The following is an 8,434-nucleotide window of genomic DNA, read 5'->3' on the forward strand; positions in this document are numbered from 1 at the left end:
GACCTATAATTTTCTGTTTTGCCTCAGTCCCTTTTTGAACAGGGGTGTCATGTTAGTGATTTTCCAGTCGTCTCAGACCCTCCCTGACTCTAGCGATTCCTCAAAGATCACCACTAACACTTCCACCATCTCTTCAGCTCGCTCCTCAGTTGTCTCTTTTAGAACTCTGGGGTGTAGTCCATCTGGTCCAGGTGATTTATCCACCTTCAGGCCATTCAGCTTTGCTGGCACCTTTTCCTTGCTGATGGCTACCCAGCTCAGATCTGTCCCTGACTCTCTTGAATTTTTGGTATATTACTCGTGTCTTCCACCATGAAGACTGATGCAAGGTAATTATTCAGTTCCTCAGCCATTTCATTGTTCCTCACTAGTGTGTCTCCAACGTCATTTTCCCGTGTTTCAGTGTCCACTTTTGCCTCTCTTTCGCCCTTTAAAAATCTAAAGAAACTCTTAGTTTTCATTGATATTACTGGTTAGCTTACCCTCATGTTTAATCTTCTCCCTCCTTGTTTCTTTTGTTGCTCTCTGTTGGTCTTTGTCAGCTTCCCAGTCCTCTGGCTTCCCACTGCCCTTCGCCACATTATATGCTTTCTCTTTTGCTTTTGTGCTATCCCTGACTTCCCTAGTCAGCCCATGGTTGCCTCATCATCCCTGTACCATTCTTCTTCTTCCTAGGGATGAATTTTTCCTGTGTCTCCTGAATTACTCCCAGAAACTCCTGCCATTGCTGTTCCACTGTCTTTCCTGCTCGGCCCCTCTTCCAGTCAATTCTGGCCAGCTCCTCCCTCAAACCTCTGTAATTGCTTTTATTCAGCTGTAATACCATTACCTTTGATTCTATCGTCTCCCACTCAAATTGCAGAGTAAATTCTATCATATTATGGTCACTGCCTCCTCAGGGCTCCTTCCCCTTCAGCTCCCTTATCTAGTTAAATGTGAGATAGATCCATTTTTGTTAAGTAAAGGTGTTTAGGGATATAGGCCAAAGGCAAGAAAATGGAGTTGAGCCACAGAACAGCCATGATCTCACTGGATGATGGAACAGCTCGAGAGGCTGAATGGCCTAATTCTGTTTCAATATTCCTATATATCCCTGACTCCATGTCTGTTCCTGCTTTCTCCCTATGCCCTCTGATCCCATTAGCCTTAAGAACTATATCCTTGGAAACATTCAATGTTTGGGCTTGAACTGTTTTCTGTGGCAGAGAATCCCACAGGAACCCTGCTCCCTGGGTGAAGACATCTTTCCTCATCTCAGTCCTAAAGGGTCTACACTGTTTCCTTAGCCTGTGACCCCTGGTTCTGGACTCCCTGGTTATCGGGAACACCCTTCCTGTGTTTGCCTGCCTCATCCTGTTAGAATTTCATTGGTTTCTATGAAAACACACTGTCATTTTCTGAAGAATTCTTCAATTACCCTTAGGTCCTCTCCCTGACACCCCTGTTGCCCTCTCTCTCCGAGACCTCAATGGGAATTACACCCCACCTAGAAATAAAGTGAAGGAAGCAAACTGAGTCTTACTGCCTTAGTTGGCATTTGACCAGTTGATCCCTTGTTCTTCTAAGTGCCAGTGAATAAAGTTTTTAGTGAGCAAAAACAAAGAGGAAGCGATTGGCCATCTCTTGGTGATAATGTAAGAGGTATACACTTTTGGCCCAAGTTTAGTGGAACTTGATTTCTAGCACAGCCCTCCCTCAGGATCAGAGGGTATGAACAGACAAATATGGCTCAGAAGTGGATCATTCAGCTTCTTCGACCATTCACACAAGATCCTGGCTGATTTGGTCCAGAGATCCACGTTAATGCTTAACCTCTACAGCCTCTTGCTTAACACCGTACTTCCATGGCCAAGTCAAGAAGGGAGTTCCAAACATCACTACCTTCTGAGGGAAACTCCCTCTGTTTCCTATTGGTGGTCCCTGAATTGTAAACAGTGATGCCCAATTCTAGACACTGTGACAAGAGGAAACAACCCCTCCACATCCAACCCTCTGCTTAGACCCTTCAGGATCTTATCCATTTCAATCAAGTCACAACATTCCACTCCCCCGCCCGCCCCTTCTATCCTCCAGCGGCTACAAGCTCAGTCTATCCTCAGAAGACAACCTGCTCATTCTAGGGATTTGTCTGAAAAACATTCGCTGAAATTCTTCCAAGGCGTTTACATTTAATTTTTATTACTTCAGAGTCATAAGACCATAAGGCCATGAGATATAGGAGCAGATTTAGGCCATTCATCCCATAGTGTCCATGATTTTAACATGTTTGATATGTTTTTCGACTCCACTCTCCTGCCTTCTCCCCTAACCCTTGATCCCCTAACCGACCTAGAACATATCTACGTCCATCTTAAGGACAGCCACTGAGGTGGCCCACAGCCTTCGGTGACAATGCGATCCACAAATTTACCATCCTCTTCACCCCAGTTCTAAAGGATCTTTTCGCTCTGAGGCTGTGCCCTCTGTTGCTAATCTCTCCTGCTAGTGGAAACATCTTTTCCAATGTCCATGCTATCCAGGTCTGTCAGTGTTCTGTAAGTCTCAATCAGATCTCCCCCCAGTCCTTCTAAACTCCATTGAATACAGACTCAGAGTTCTTAACCGCTCCTCATATGACAGTCCTTCATCCCCAGGATCATTCTTGTAAACCTCCTATGGAATCTATCAATGGCCAGCTCATCGTTCCTTAGTTATGGGCCTAAAACTGCTGTCAATATTCCAAATACAGTCTGACCAGAGCCTTATACAGCCTCAGCAGTACATCCCTGCGATTTGTATTCTAACCCTCTCAAAATGAATGCTAACATTACATTTGCCTTCCTGTCAACTGAACCTATATGTTAACCTTAAATCCTAAACTAGGACTCTCAATCACTTTGTGCTTCAGATTTCCGAAACCTTCCCCCATTTTAGAAAATAGTCTCTGCCTCTACTCTTCCTTCCAAAGTGCATGACTCACATTGCATTCCATCTGCCACCCCTTTGCCCATGCTCCTAGCCTGTGTAAGTCCTTCTGCAGCCTCCATGGTCCCTCAACACCACCCACCCCTCCACCCAACTTTGTGTTGCCTCTGTCATAGAGTTTCAAATCCTGAAAAGAGGCCATTCAGCCCAGGGTATTTTTGCTGGCAATCAAGCAGCATGGTGGCTCAGTGGTGAGCTCTGCTGCCTCACAGCACCAGGAACCCAGGTGGCTGTGTGGAACATAGAACATAGAACATAGAACAGTACAGGCCCTTCAGCCCACAATGTTGTGCCGACCATTGATCCTCATGTATGCACCCTCAAATTTCAGTGACCGTATGCATGTCCAGCAGTCTCTTAAATGTCCCCAATGACCTTGCTTCCACAACTGCTGCTGGCAACGCATTCCATGCTCTCACAACTCTCTGTGTAAAGAACCCGCCTCTGACATCCCCTCTATACTTTCCTCCAACCAGCTTAAAACTATGACCCCTCGTGTTAGCCTTTTCTGCCCTGGGAAATAGTCTCTGGCTATCAACTCTATCTATGCCTCTCATTATCTTGTATACCTCAATTAGGTCCCCTCTCCTCCTCCTTTTCTCCAATGAAAAAAGTCCGAGCTCAGTCAACCTCTCTTCATAAGATAAGCCCTCCAGTCCAGGCAGCATCCTGGTAAACCTCCTCTGAACCCTCTCCAAAGCATCCACATCTTTCCTATAATAGGGCGCCCAGAACTGGACGTAGTATTCCAAGTGCGGTCAAACCAAAGTTTTATAGAGCTGCAACAAGATCTCACGACTCTTAAACTCAATCCCCCTGTTAATGAAAGCCAAAACGCCATATGCTTTCTTAACAACCCTGTCCACTTGGGTGGCCATTTTAAGGGATCTATGTATCTGCACACCAAGATCCCTCAGTTCCTCCACATTGCCAAGAATCCTATCCTTAATCCTGTACTCAGCTTCCAAATTCGACCTTCCAAAACGCATCACCTCGCATTTATCCAGGTTGAACTCCATCTGCCACCTCTCAGCCCATCTCTGCATCCTGTCAATGTCCCGCTGCAGCCTACAACAGCCCTCTATACTGTCAACGACACCTCCAACCTTCGTGTCGTCTGCAAACTTGCTGACCCATCCTTCAATCCCCTCATCCAAGTCATTAATAAAAATGACAAACAGTAGAGGCCCAAGGACAGAGCCCTGTGGAACCCCACTCACTACTGACTTTCAGGCAGAATATTTTCCTTCTACTACCACTCGCTGTCTTCTGTTGGCCAGCCAATTCTGTATCCAGGCAGCTAAGTTCCCCTGTATCCCATTCCTCCTGACCTTCTGAATGAGCCTACCATGGGGAACCTTATCAAATGCCTTACTGAAGTCCATATACACCACATCCACAGCACGACCCTCATCAACCTTTCTGGTCACATCCTCAAAAAACTCGATAAGGTTTGTGAGGCATGACCTGCCCCTCACAAAGCCGTGTTGACTGCATTTGATCAAGCCATGCTCTTCCAGATGGTCATAAATCCTATCCCTCAGAATCCTTTCTAACACCTTGCAGACGACAGACGTGAGACTTACTGGTCTGTAATTGCCGGGGATTTCCCTGTTTCCTTTCTTGAAGAGAAGAATTACATTTGCCTCTCTCCAGTCCTCAGGTACGACTCCAGTGGAGAACGAGGATGCAAAGATCCTCGCAAGTGGCGAAGCAATTGCATTTCTCGTTTCCCAAAGCAGCCGAGGACAAATCTGGTCCGGGCCTGGCGACTTGTCAATCTTAATGTTTGACAAAATTTTCAGCACATCAGCTTCCTCTACCTCTATACATTTCAGCATGCACATCTGCTCTTCAAAGGTTTCATTCACTACAAAGTTCGTTTCTTTCGTAAAGACAGAAGCAAAAATCTCATTTAGGCCTTCCCCTACCTCCTCAGACTCCACACACAAGTTCCCTATGCTATCCCTGATCGGCCCTACTCTTTCTTTGACCATTCTCTTATTCCTCACATAAGTGTAAAATGCCTTTGTGTTTTCCCGGATTCCTTCTGCCAAGCCTTTCTCGTGCCCCCTCCTGGCTCTCCTCAGACCATTTTTGAGCTCCTTCCTTGCCTGCGTGTAATCCTCTAGAGCTGAACTTGACCCTAGCTTCCTCCACCTTATGTAAGCTACCTTCTTCCTTTTCACTAGAAGCTCCACCGCTCTCATCATCCAAGGTTCCTTTATCTTACCCCTTCTTGCCTGCCTCAGAGGGACATATTTATTCATCACTTGCAACAACTGTTCCTTAAACAGTCTCCACATGTCTATAGTTCCCTTACCATGGAACAACTGCTCCCAGTCCATGCTTCCTAACTCATGTCTAATCGCATCATAGTTTCCTCTTCCCCAATTAAATATCCTCCCATTCTGCCTAATCCTCTCCTTCTCCATAGCTATGTAGAATGTGAGGCAGTTATGGTCACTATCACCAAAATGCTCTCCCACCACAAGACCTGATACCTGCAAGTGTGGAGTTGGCATGTTCTCCCTGTGTCTGTGTGAGCTTTTGTTGAGTGCTCCGTTTTCCTCTCACAGCCCAAGGATGTGCAGGTTAAGTGGACTGGCCATGCTAAATTGCCCGCTGTGTTCAGGGCTATCTAGGTCAGGTGTGTTAGGGATTTCAGGGGTAAGGAGATCAGTCTGGGTGGGATGTTCTTCAGAGTGCTGGTGTGGACTTATTGGATCAAATAGCCTGCTTCTACGCTGTGGGATTCTATAAGAAAAGCACCTATCTGCTCTACCCCCATTTTCCAGCACTTGACTTGTAGTCTAATGTTTTATTACAAAGCCTTCTATACCTACATCTTCTTAAATACCTAACTGGAGATTAACTCTGTCCCTCAGAGCTTATTCCAACCAATAAAAGCCAAAAGAACTGCGGATGCTGTAAATCAGGAACAAAAACAGAAGTTGCTGGAAAAGCTCAGCGGGTCTGGCAGCATCTGTGAAGGAAAAATCAGAGTTAATGTTTCAGAAGCGATGAACTGAGTTCTGAGGAAGGGTCACCAAACCCAAAATGTTAACCCTGAATTTTTCTTCACAGATGCTGCCAGACCTGCTGAGCATTCACAGCAACTTCAATTTTTCTTCTTTCCAATAGTTTCCTGATGTTGTAATTACTGGCTAGTAGTTTCCTGGTTGAATCCTTGTTCCCTTCTTGGATAATGGTACTCCAATGGCTGTCCCCAGTCCTCTGACACCTCTCCTGTGGCCTGACAGGAAATAAACATTAATGCCAGAGTCCCTGAAATCTTCTCCATTGCCTGCCAGAACAGTCTGGGCTACATTTCATCCAGGATAATAAAGTGTGGGGCTGGATGAACACATCAGGCCAAGCAGCATCTCAGGAGCACAAAAGCTGACGTTTCGGGCCTAGACCCTTCATCAGAGAGGGGGATGGGGAGAGGGTTCTGGAATAAATAGGGAGAGAGGGGGAGGCGGACCGAAGATGGAGAGTAAAGAAGATAGGTGGAGAGAGTATAGGTGGGGAGGTAGGGAGGGGATAGGTCAGCCCAGGGAAGACGGACAGGTCAAGGAGGCGGGATGAGGTGGTAGGTAGGAAATGGAAGTGCAGCTTGAGGTGGGACGAAGGGATGGGTGAGAGGAAGAAGAGGTTAGGGAAGCAGAGACAGGCTGGGCTGGTTTTGGGATGCAGTGGGGGAGGGGAGGAACTGGGCTAGTTTTGGGATGCGGTGGGGGAAGGGGAGATTTTGAAGCTGGTGAAGTCCACATTGATACCATTGGGCTGCAGGGTTCCCAAGCGGAATATGAGTTGCTGTTCCTGCAGCCTTCAGGTGGCATCATTGTGGCACTGCAGGAGGCCCATGATGGACATGTTGTCTAAGGAATGGGAGGGGGAGTTAAAATGGTTCACGACTGGGAGGTGCAGTTGTTTATTGCGAACCAAGCGGAGGTGTTCTGCAAAGCAGTCCCCAAGCCTCCGCTTGGTTTCCCCAATGTAGAGGAAGCCACAACGGGTACAATGGATACAGTATACCACATTGGCAGATGTGCAGGTGAACCTCTGCTTAATATGGAAAGTCATCTTGGGGCCTGGGATGGGGGTGAGGGAGGAGGTGTGGGGGCAAGTGTAGCACTTCCTGTGGTTGCAGGGGAAGGTGCCGGGTGTGGTGGGGTTGGAGGGGAGTGTGGAGCGGACAAGGAAGTCACGGAGACAGTGGTCTCTCCGGAAAGCAGGCAAGGGCGGGGATGGAAAAATGCCTTGGGTGGTGGGGTCGGATTGTAGATGGCGGAAGTGTTGGACGATGATACGTTGTATCCGGAGGTTGGTGGGGTGGTATGTGAGAATGAGAAGGATCCTCTGGGGGCAGTTGTGGCGGGGGTGGGGTGTGAGGGATGTGTAGCAGGAAATGCGGGAGACACGGTCAAGGGCGTTCTCGACCACTGTGGGGGGAAAGTTACGGTCCTTGAAGAACGTGGACATCTGGGATGTGCGGGAGTGGAATGCCTCATCCTGGGAGCAGGTGCGGCGGAGGCGGAGGAATTGGGAATAGGGGGTGGAATGTTTGCAGGAGGGTGGGTGGGAGGAGGTGTATTCTAGGTAGCTGTGGGAGTCGGTGGGCTTGAAATGGACATCGGTTTCTAGCTGGTTACCTGTGATGGAGACTGAGAGGTCCAGGAAGGTGAGGGATGTGTTGGAGATGGTCCAAGTGAACTTGAGGTTGGGGTGGAAGGTGTTGGTAAAGTGGATGAACTATTAGAGCTACCCCTCCCACCCACCCTCCTGCAAAAATTCCATCCCCTATTCCTAATTCCTCCGCCTCCGCCACATCTGGTGCCAGGATGAAGCATTCCACTCCCACACATCCCAGATGTCCACGTTCTTCAAGGACCGCAACTTTCCCCCCACAGTGGTCGAGAACGCCCTTGACCGCGTCTCCCGCATTTCCCACAACACATCCCTCACACCCCACCCCCGCAACAACTGCCCCCAGAGGATCCCCCTCGTTCTCACATACCACCCCACCAACCTCCAGATACAACGTATCATCCTCTGACACTTCCGCCATCTACAATCCGACCCCACCACCCAAGACATTTTTCCATCCCCACCCTTGTCTGCCTTCCGGAGAGACCACTCTCTCCGCGACTCCCTTGCTCGCTCCACACAGCCCTCCAACCTCACCACATCCGGCACCTTCCCCTGCAACTGCAGGAAATGCTACACTTGCCCCCACACCTCCTCCCTCACCCCTATCCCAGGCCCCAAGGTGACCTTCCATATTAAGCAGATGTTCACCTGCACATCTGCCAATGTGGTATATTGTATCCATTGCACCCGGTGTGGCTTCCTCTACATTGGGGAAACCAAGCGGAGGCTTGGGACCGCTTTGTAGAACACCTCCGCTCGGTTCGCAATAAACAACTGCACCTCCCAGTCGCGAACCATTTTAACTCCCCCTCCC

The sequence above is a fragment of the Stegostoma tigrinum genome, chromosome 3 (genome assembly GCF_030684315.1).
Source record: "Stegostoma tigrinum isolate sSteTig4 chromosome 3, sSteTig4.hap1, whole genome shotgun sequence".
In the NCBI taxonomy this organism is placed as follows: Eukaryota; Metazoa; Chordata; class Chondrichthyes; order Orectolobiformes; family Stegostomatidae; genus Stegostoma; species Stegostoma tigrinum.